The 9,835-nt window shown below is 42.9% G+C and overlaps 1 pseudogene across 1 annotated transcript; it reads left to right on the top strand.

Annotated features, from left to right (window-relative positions):
- The first annotated feature begins 4,700 nt into the window (after positions 1 to 4,700).
- On the top strand, positions 4,701 to 6,628 carry 4933416E14Rik (RIKEN cDNA 4933416E14 gene; annotated as a pseudogene). Its single transcript, NR_163147.1, has one exon. The product of NR_163147.1 is annotated as an RIKEN cDNA 4933416E14 gene (transcript).
- The last annotated feature ends 3,207 nt before the right edge of the window (positions 6,629 to 9,835 follow it).

Raw genomic sequence — 9,835 nt, 5'->3', positions numbered from 1 at the left:
AGGAGAAGTTTTCCCCTTTCCTCTGAAAATAGAATCAGGTCTTTCCTCTGGGTTTCTTGTAGTAATCTGTTGTATATCACTATCTCCCAAGCAAAACAGCTGCCACCTCCACAAGGTCAGCTATGCTTGCTTGCAGGAGTTCATCATTATGAGGCTTGTAGACCATGGGCACTCCTTCATAGAAGGAGGCAGGGACAGGGAGGGTTGAGAGCCTTTCTCCTGAGTACTCAATCATTCCTCACAGTCATGTGCACAATTTAGCTCTAATTGCACTGTGGCCTCTGGTTCTTAGGGAGGGCTATTGGGGAAGACTAGAGTAAGGGCTTTCATTTACATGGATATGGGGAAGCTGTCCCCAGTGTAGCTGTTCTGGAGTTTCCCATACTCTTATCAGTAACCCCTTCTTCACATTACATAAATAAAACCAAATGGTCTCTGGTAACATACACACACACACACACACCACACACACACACACACACACACACACACACACACACACACCACACACACATCAGGATGAACTGATGTAGAGTCATATTTTGGTTTGTCATTGTGACTTTAGGAGGAAGGGATAGATATGGTTCATCTCTCCCCAGGCAAGGAACATTGGCAATATAATTTTATATACATGCTTATTGTCAAACATCCAGACATTTTAGGAAAGTAACAGTGATAGCTCACAGACATAGACAGATATTAATCTTACTTTGGTATGTATGCCTACACACACACACACACACACACACACACACACACACACACACACACGTTAGAGACCATACTTTGAGAAAGCGAGCCCTTCACAATCTCCCACTCTGAAAAGCCAAATGGTCTCGTGTTAGAAGCCAGTCGTCACTCCCTTCTCCCTGTTCCCTTCCTGGCACCTGAGGCTGTAAAAGCTGAATTATAGTCCCCTCTTCCTTATCTCTTCCTGACCCCCATGACTTCCAAGGACATGAGTTACTCGATGAGCCCGGCCTGACACCCAAGGCCTGACACCCAAGGCTGTTATGGAGGATCTGTGTTCCGGAGATAAGACGCAGAGCGCCCACCACCTGGCGCCTGACTTTGGCCCTCTTGTCCCCTGATGCCCACTTCTTTGTTCTTTGTTAATTCCCCCTCAACCCCACCCTTTTCCCCTCGATGCATGCTTTAAAACCCGGCGTTTCAGCCTAATAAACGGAGACTTTGATAGGAACGTTTCTACTTGGTCTTCGCTTCTCTTTTCTCTCCCATCCCATTTTCTCCCAGGTTTGCAGTCCCCCTCGCACCCACGAATAACTGAGTCCCACGGGACGGGATACACACACACACACACACACACACACACACACACACACACACACACACAGGAGGTTATGTAATGGTTAAGTGAAAGCAAAATTTCTCCTTGAGTGATCTTCTTCTCTGGTCAGATGTCACAATGAGCATAAGAAATATGTAGAGGATTCAAGCAGGGAAAAGGAGAATGGTACTACGAAAAATTTCCATTTCACATTTCAAGACTCCATGTTCTTTCCAAATCCAGATATGTCTTTCCAACCACCTCTTGGCAACCAGCAAGGCCAGACCTTCAAGCACTTCTGAAATACAAGGCCATCTTACTACCTAATGTATATCTTCTATTCTTTCTATGAAACACTTTTTCTTAGTATAAAGAGGGACAGCACTTTTCATCCTAGAGGGTTAGGGGCAAGTGCAACATCAACAAATGCAAAAGAGAAAACACAGGAAAAAAAGCAGAAAGTCATTTTTCCTTTTTTTTCTAGTACACATGCAATCTTATTAAATGGACACAATCCACAAATGTATTTGGCCCTTGGTAAGTACAGAATTTCAGCTATCTGCTGGGAGGGAAATCCAGCCACAGGCTCTAGAATTACCAGAAGGTAGAGATCCCTAGAAGCAGGCTAGATAAGGAACAGTGGGAGGGACCCAGTGTGTTTCAGTAAAGAAGGGATATCTAAGATCAGTAGGAAGATGGACTGGGTTAATTCCTTACTTCTGTGGAAGTTAAAACTTGAGAGAATTAAATGGAGAATGAGTCACAGAGATGACAGCTACAGAGGAGTTTGGGGAGAGAGAAAAAGCAGCTAATCTTTACAGAAGGGCTTATTTATTTTTATTTTACATGTATGCATGTTTTGCCTGCATTTATGCATGCATGGGCATTGCCTGTGTGCCTAGTGCTCATGGAGACCAGTAGAGATCCAGATCCCCTAGAACTGGGGTTAGAGGACATTGTGGAGTTGGAAATTATACCTGGCTACTCTGCAAGAACAGCCAGTGCTCTTAGCTGCTGAGCCATCTCTTGAGCTCCCAAGGCAGCTGATCTTTATTATTTATTTTGTGCTATCTGGGACTACTTCATTTCTTCACAGAATAGTAAAAGATAACTAAGGAATACTTTCTCTGTAGCTATGAAGTGTAAGAGTTAGAGAAGTTAAATAACTTGTCCAAAGCTGCATACCTCTTGGTAGAAAAATCCAGTAGACCCTCAAATATGTTTGGGTCCCAGTGGCTTCTTTCCTTCATATCTCACTGTCTGGAAGTGGAATGAGTTGTCTTTATGAGCTAATGTGTTTCTTGGGACTGGGATAATGTTTTTTTTTTTTTCTATTTCTTCCCTGTACTTTCTTTTTCTTTTCTTTTCTTTTCTTTTCTTTTCTTTTCTTTTCTTTTCTTTCCTTTCCTTTCCTTTCCTTTCCTTTTCTTCCTTCCTTTCTTTTTTTATTGTATATTTTCTTTATTTATATTTCAAATGTTTTCCCCTTTCCGGGTCTCCCCTTCAGAAAGTCCCTATCCCATTCCCCCTCCCTCTGCCTCCATGAGGGTGATCCCCCACCTACACACCCACTCCCCTACACTGGGGGCATCACCCCCCCCCAGGCCCAAGGGCCTCTCCTGACAATCCCTTTGACTACATCTTGCAACAAGTTCCCTAACTAAAACCCAACACTCTGTCCTCTAGAAGGTCTATTGTGTTTGCAAGTACAGCAATGTTTTTGGCTAAGCCATCATTCTCAGAAAATGTAACTGAGGATATAATCCCATGAAGATTAGAGGATCAAAGCCACTTTTTGTACTTGGTAGTCAGCCCATATTCTCTCAACAGTCAACACCTGAATGCATACTGTGGGGTCCTTTCATAGCATCCACAGTTCTCTAGCTCAGGAATTTCAGTTTTTATTATATTATGTTTTGTTTTGTTTTACAGAGAAACAGAAAGTGTTAGGAAATGAACACCCTCGGAGGCAGCTCTCAGTCAGTGATTGAAAATGCATCCAATTCCTGCCAGATAGGTGTGGAACACCAAATGAACCCTGGCTGAGAATGGTTCCTACTTGTTTGTGGTGCCCATAATAAATGTGTGTGGAGGGAAGTAGGGTGTGGTGAGGCAACACTGTTTGGGTGGACAGTAGGCAAAATTCTCTGAGCTGGAAAGTTTACTGGAGGAGACAGGTGGAGTAAAGAGGAGGCTGTGTGTGTGTGTGTGTGTGTGTGTGTGTGTGTGTTGGAATGCACGTTTGCAGCAGCAGAGAAGTTAACTTTGAAAGTTGTTGCAAAATGATTGATATTTCCCTTCCTTTACAGAGTGGTCCCGAGGTTAGAGCAGAGGTTTCGTTTTTTTCTACGGGGTTCAGAGTTTTTGCCTGTTTAACAGAAAACACAGGAAGGTGTTCTGATTGTGAGACAGCTCAAGGTTAATGGCATTTCTCAAATAAAATGCTCAGCATATAGTTATAAAGTTGAACGAGATCTTACGAGAACATTAGGGTCTATGTCTCTACCTTTCAGTGGAGACCAGCTAATTATAATCTTCTGTATGTGTTTAATTTTGATAAGATTTATAAACATTCATTATTTCATTTTTATTCTCATTCGCATTATGTTTTAGCTAATGGTGGGGTGTCTTACATCACAGGACTCCGATATGTAGTTAGACAAGTGACTTTTATGACATTCCAAAGAACTTTTTAGGTCTAGTGAATGCAAGAAGTGAATAACACATATCACATAGAAAACAGTGTGCTTTCTCACAATTTATAACTAACAGGAGTTCTTGCTGGCATGGTTACTGAAATAGAAACAAGGTAAATGTGATTCTGTAGATTTAGAAACTGCAGTGTCATCCTTGGATAACTGGGGAGTTGGAATCCAGTTTTAACTACATGAAATGCTCTCTCAAAACAAAACAAAGAAACAAACTATTCACAAGCTCAATCTTTTGTGTGTTACCATTGTCACTTTTATCTATACGTGACTGTATAACCCATATTCCAAACAAGGTCCCTTCACAGGGAGATGGGGGTGCTATTAACAATTATATCCAAACAGTAAGACTGCTCTGAGAAAAGGGGATTAATGGCTACTCCCTGGGACAATGAGGGTCTGTAAGCAGAGTATCCAGTTCAAAATTAATAAGCAGAAAAGTTTTAAGTCACAGCTAATTAAAAGAATCTCATTATGAAAACTTTCGATGTTCTTACCTCACCTTAGAATTATGGTTTTAAAAAACGGGACATTAAACAAAGAAAGAGCCTCCATTCCAATAACTACAAGATACAGTACAATTAAATTCTTTTCTGGAAAGGTTTTGGTACTGTGCACCATATAGTTCCACCCACTGCCCTATTAGAAACTCCCAGTCCTACCCCCTGGACCCATAACTACCTTCTGTTCCTGCCTCTCCACTCACAACTTCTGGAACGATCTTCAGCATTCTGCTTCTGGAAGCAGGTTTCTTCATAAACTCCATCTTGCTCCCCAACCATGAGTGCCTGGCTGTCAGCGTTACACCACGGAGGTGGAGGCCAAGATCGAGCGCCTATTCAGCATGCATCTGGAGGCTTCAGATAGGCATCTCTGGGATTCTTTTTCAAAGATAACAGGTCTGTGGGCAGCCTGGTTCATTTCTTCCGAGATCTGTCTGCAGAGAAGCGTCAGGCTGCCTATCCTCTCCTAACGCAAACCCGACAGAGCCGCTGTGACCACTTCTCTGATGGGCAGATGATGCCCTCGTGTCACTGTGACAGGAGCCTGGATACCATGGAAACTTCCTTGGCCTTGGAGAAGAACCTGAACCAAGTCCTTCTGGATCTGCACGCCCTGGGTTCAGCCAACGCAGACTTCCAACTCTGCCACTTCTTGTAGAAGCACTTCTTAGAGAAGGAGACGAATCTCATAAAGATTAGTGACTACCTGACTAACCTCCGCCAGCAGGCTAGCGAGACGGAAAGCCTGAGTGCGTGTCTCCTCAAAATGCTCACGTTCAACAGCGACTAGGGACTCCTGGAGTCCTTGGCTGGTGGCCTTGAGGAGCCGGCTCTGTTTTGCTGATACCAACTTCTGGTCCTGCTCAGCATCACCTGCTAAAGCCACATGCCAAATGGAAACAAAGTTTCTTCGCGTAGACAAAAACAGCTAAGTTGGGAGTAGAATGAAGGATTTATTGTCTGACAGTCTCTGGCAGTGTTAAGTAAACCGTTGTTTTCTGGATCATCTATACACGAAAGAACTGAACCTGTGTTTGGTCTGCTCCCCCCCCCCATCTTAATAATTCATAAAAATTGTATACAGTCTTAGTGGTGGTGTGATGCGAACCAATTCTGTCTGCTGGACTGTGCTCTAGATGCATTCTAAAATGTATGGTTAACTTTTGCCTAGAAGAAAAAAATGGACTGACTTTCTGGACTACATCATGTTGTACCCCCACCCCTAACTGGCCATCAGCCACCATCTAATTGCTTTTCCTGATCTCCCAGTTGATGTGATGCCATCTGCTTATTCGCCGGAACCCAAGAAGCAGCAACCCCATGAAAGTCATCGTGGTATCTCCCACTAGGTTGCTGCTGACAACACGGACTATCTACCATGCCCTGACCTCTTGATGAAGAGACTCAAGTTAAATGTTGGTGGACTTATGCCTAGAAACAGTGCTTCCGTTTGGTAACTGGCTTATTTTTGCTTTATGGATATGATCAGTAGAATGACGTTCCCATTTCTGATTGCCTGTTTAACCTCTTAGGGCTAATTTTTCAATCCCGATAAGACGAAATGAGAAAGGTTGCATAAGCACGACGGTATGTTACATCTTTCACTAGCCTGTCTGTGTGTTATGGATTCTTTTACGCCATTTAAAGGTTTCTCTTTCTAGACTGCAACCGAGAATATATAGATGAATGAACATTGTCACTGCAGATTGTTTCTGTTGTTTCTTTTCAAGAAGAGAGGCAAAAACTTCCATGCAGCCCTGAGAAAGGCAAAGTGGTTCAAGTAGGGGTGGGTTGGATAGAAGCTAAATCTCAAAAGCCAGTATAGGAGAAAGAGCAAAAATGTAGCATTGTGGGGAGGGGCACTGCATGGAGAATGTGTTTTGTTTTTTTCTGGGCAGGTTTTTTTATTTTTAATTTTAATTTTTGCCAAACCCATAATTTTTGTCCTGCAGATAGCAATATAGTAGTTGTTTTCCTTGAAATTTGGAAAGCTGGAATTGGGGTTGTAATTCTTTTCTCAAACTGTAAACTTGGGCCGGGGGTTGAGTACTGGTAAAGATGAAACGGATATTGTGTTAAGGGCTTCCTGTTGCTATACCTCAAGTTAAATTAAACCAGCTAGTACAGAAAGAAAAACTCGGACTGAGAACAGAGATCAGTGGGTATTCTTTTTATTATTAATTGTTTTATTTATTTAAATCCCAAATATTGTCCCCCTCCAGGTCCCCCCTTGCAGAGTTCTTCCCTTCCTCCCTGCCCCTTTGGCTCTGAGAGGGTGCTACCCCCAGAATTCCCACCCCGGGGCATCAAGTCTCTTCAGGATTAGGTGTAGCCTCTCCTACTGAGGCCAGACAAGGCAGGCCTCTGCTACATATCTGCTGAGCCTTGCTTGTACCGGTGTATGCTTTTTGGTTGGTGACTCAGTCTCTGGGAGTTCCCAGGGGTCCAGGTTAGTAGACACTGTTGTGCTTCCTATGGGGTTGCCATCACCTTCAGCTCCTTCAATCCTCCCCCTAACTCTTCCACAGTGGTCCCTCACCTTGGTCCAAGGCTTGCCTGTGAGTATCTGCATCTGTCTCAGTCAGCTGCTGGTAGAGCCTCTCAGAGGACAGCCATGCTAGGCTCTTGTCTGCAAGCACAACATAGCATCAGTAATAGTGTCGGGGATTAGTGCCCACCCATGGGATGGATCCCAAGTTGGACCGGTCACTGGTCAGACATTTCTTCAGTCTCTGCTCCACTTTTGTCCCTGAATTTATTTTAGACAGGAGCAATTTTGGGTCAAAAGCTTTGTAGATGGATTGGTGTCTCCATCCTTCCACTGGGGATCCTGTCTGACATTTGGAGGTAGTCTCTTCAGGTTCCATATCCTCACTATTGGGCATTTCAGCTAAAGTCACTCACATTGAGTCTTGGGAGCCTCCCCCATCCCAGGATTACTATTCAGGTATTAAAAACAAGGACATCATGAATTTTACAGGCAAATGGATGGAACTAGAAAATATCATCCTTAGTGAGGTAACCCAAACCAAGACCCAAAGGACATGCATGGTATGTACTCACTGATAAGTGGATATTAGCCAAAAAGTACAGAATACCCATGATACAATTCACAGACTATAAGAAGTTTAACAAGAAGGAAAACTCAAGTGAGGATGTTTTAATAATCCCAATTAGAAAGAGGGACCAAATAATCATGGGAGGCAAAAGGAGGGAGGGGCCTGGGTGGGAGAGGGGAGTCAGAGGGGAAAATTGGGGCAAGATCAGGTACCAAAGGAGATAGGAGAGAGGCCCAGAGGGCCAGGAGAATGAATGGAAATATGCAGCTTCTGGGGACAGGTGTTGAGAGCTTCTAGACAGTCCCAGTGTATATTCTTTGCCTATTTTCTTGGTGTCAGGAAGATCAAACACATTTATTTTGAAAAGGGAGCATAGACAATATATTTTGCAGAGATTGGGACAACTGTTTTGGACTGTTCAGGACAAAAACTGATTTTTCCTGTTTCATGTAAAGTACCTTTGTAGATTTATTTATTTTTATCTTATGTGTACAAATGTTTGTCTGTATGTCTGTGCACCAGGTACATTACTGGTGCCTGTGGAAGCAAGGATACTGGGATGGATGCATTGGAACTGGGGATGTAGATAATTGTGAACCGCCATGTGGGTATTGGGGACCAAACTTGGCTCTTCTGCAACTGTAAGCAAGTGGTTTCAAGTACTGAATCATTCTCCAGTACTCACACAAAGCTTTTGATGATAAAAAGACTATAAGAGAAGCATTATTCCTAGAGAAAGCTTTTCCTATTTGCTTATAGCAAGGAGTAAGAGGTATATGGAAGATGATAACACTTGTCTTAGACTGGATTAAAATCTCTGGACTTGATATATAGGAAGCAAAAACTCAAATCAGCACTCAAAAGTGCTAATAAGTAGTAAACTTGTAGATCCAATTTGTTTCCCAATAATAAGAACATTTTGGGGGCCATTAGAGCTTCCAAGATAGTCTAAAATAGTCTTTGGTCATCAAAAGAGCAATTTGATGAGCCGGGAATAAATGATTCAAAGACATTATAAAATATTACTTTGACTTTTAAAGAGAGCTGAGGTCCTTGGCAAATTTGTCTGTAAAAATGGGCAATCTGCGACATGACATTCTGAGAGATTAATTTAGAAACAAATTCCACAGTGATTTTCTCTGTGGGTAAGCACTTTGTGCCTGCACTCCTACAGAGACTTATCACAAATGGTTTTTATAGGCTCAGGCCAGATTCCTTACACCAGTCTTGAAGCCTCGCCTTCATCTACCATAAATAGTTTTTCAAGTCAGGTTTCCTATCATCCTGTCATTGAAATTTGGGGCATACCAATTGATCATTCTTTTCATCTACATTTTTGATGAGCTCCGATAGATGAGAACCCAGAGGGAAATCAAGACAGCTTTTCTGATGGTAAAGTCAAATCAGGGATTGTGTTGGGGCTTCATGGTGCCACAACCCCAAGTTAAACTAAACCAGCTAGTACAAAAAGAAATGGTGGGCTAGAGAGCAGAAATGAGGCAAGGCTGGACAGAGGCCAACTCAGCCTTCTCTGCTATTTCACAGAGACCCAGGACAATGGGGTTTAAAGCAAACGTGCAGGAAGAGTGCATTTGACCCAATGTCAAGGCACTGAAGCCCCACCTCCCCTAGCTGATGTGCCCCAATGTACAGCATGCTGCCAATGTTCTCCATATTCACCTTTCTGTCCCTTTCTTAGGGACAGACTATAAACAAACTTTCGTTTATAGAACTGGGACCTAGTTCTTCTGAAGTGACAGCAGGAGTGCTCTGTCAGAGGCAATCCCTCACTTTGTTTTCACCAGTATTTGTGATGCTCATGGGGTCCTGTTATCTGGAAGAGCTTCTAAACACCCCCTTCACCAAACCAAGCTCTGTTTGCCTTTATAGACTGCTTTCAGTCAGCTACCTTTGAAAAATTCACCCCGAACAGTGATGGCTTGTCCCTACTGTCAACTTGATTGCATTGACTAGTAACTAGTCTCTAAGGTGTTCTTCAAAAAAAAAAAAATCTCACTGTGGCATGTCTCAGGAATACTATAGCATCTGCTGGCTTCTTCCTGGATTCTCTCCCTCTCTCTGATTCTTGTCTGCTACATGATGTTCTGCTGTGCCACACCTCTTCTGCCAGGATCGACTCAACACGCTGACACTGAGTGGGTAATTATTTCTTCCCTTTGACTTGTTTACATCAAACATTCTGTCTCAGCAAAAAGAAAATATAACTCACATAGACAACAATCCAGTCATCTGGTATTGGTTCATCTCCTCTTAGGT

This window comes from Mus musculus, chromosome X, assembly GCF_000001635.26.
Source record: "Mus musculus strain C57BL/6J chromosome X, GRCm38.p6 C57BL/6J".
Classification (NCBI taxonomy): domain Eukaryota; kingdom Metazoa; phylum Chordata; class Mammalia; order Rodentia; family Muridae; genus Mus; species Mus musculus.
This window is presented reverse-complemented; position numbering and strand designations above follow the sequence as displayed.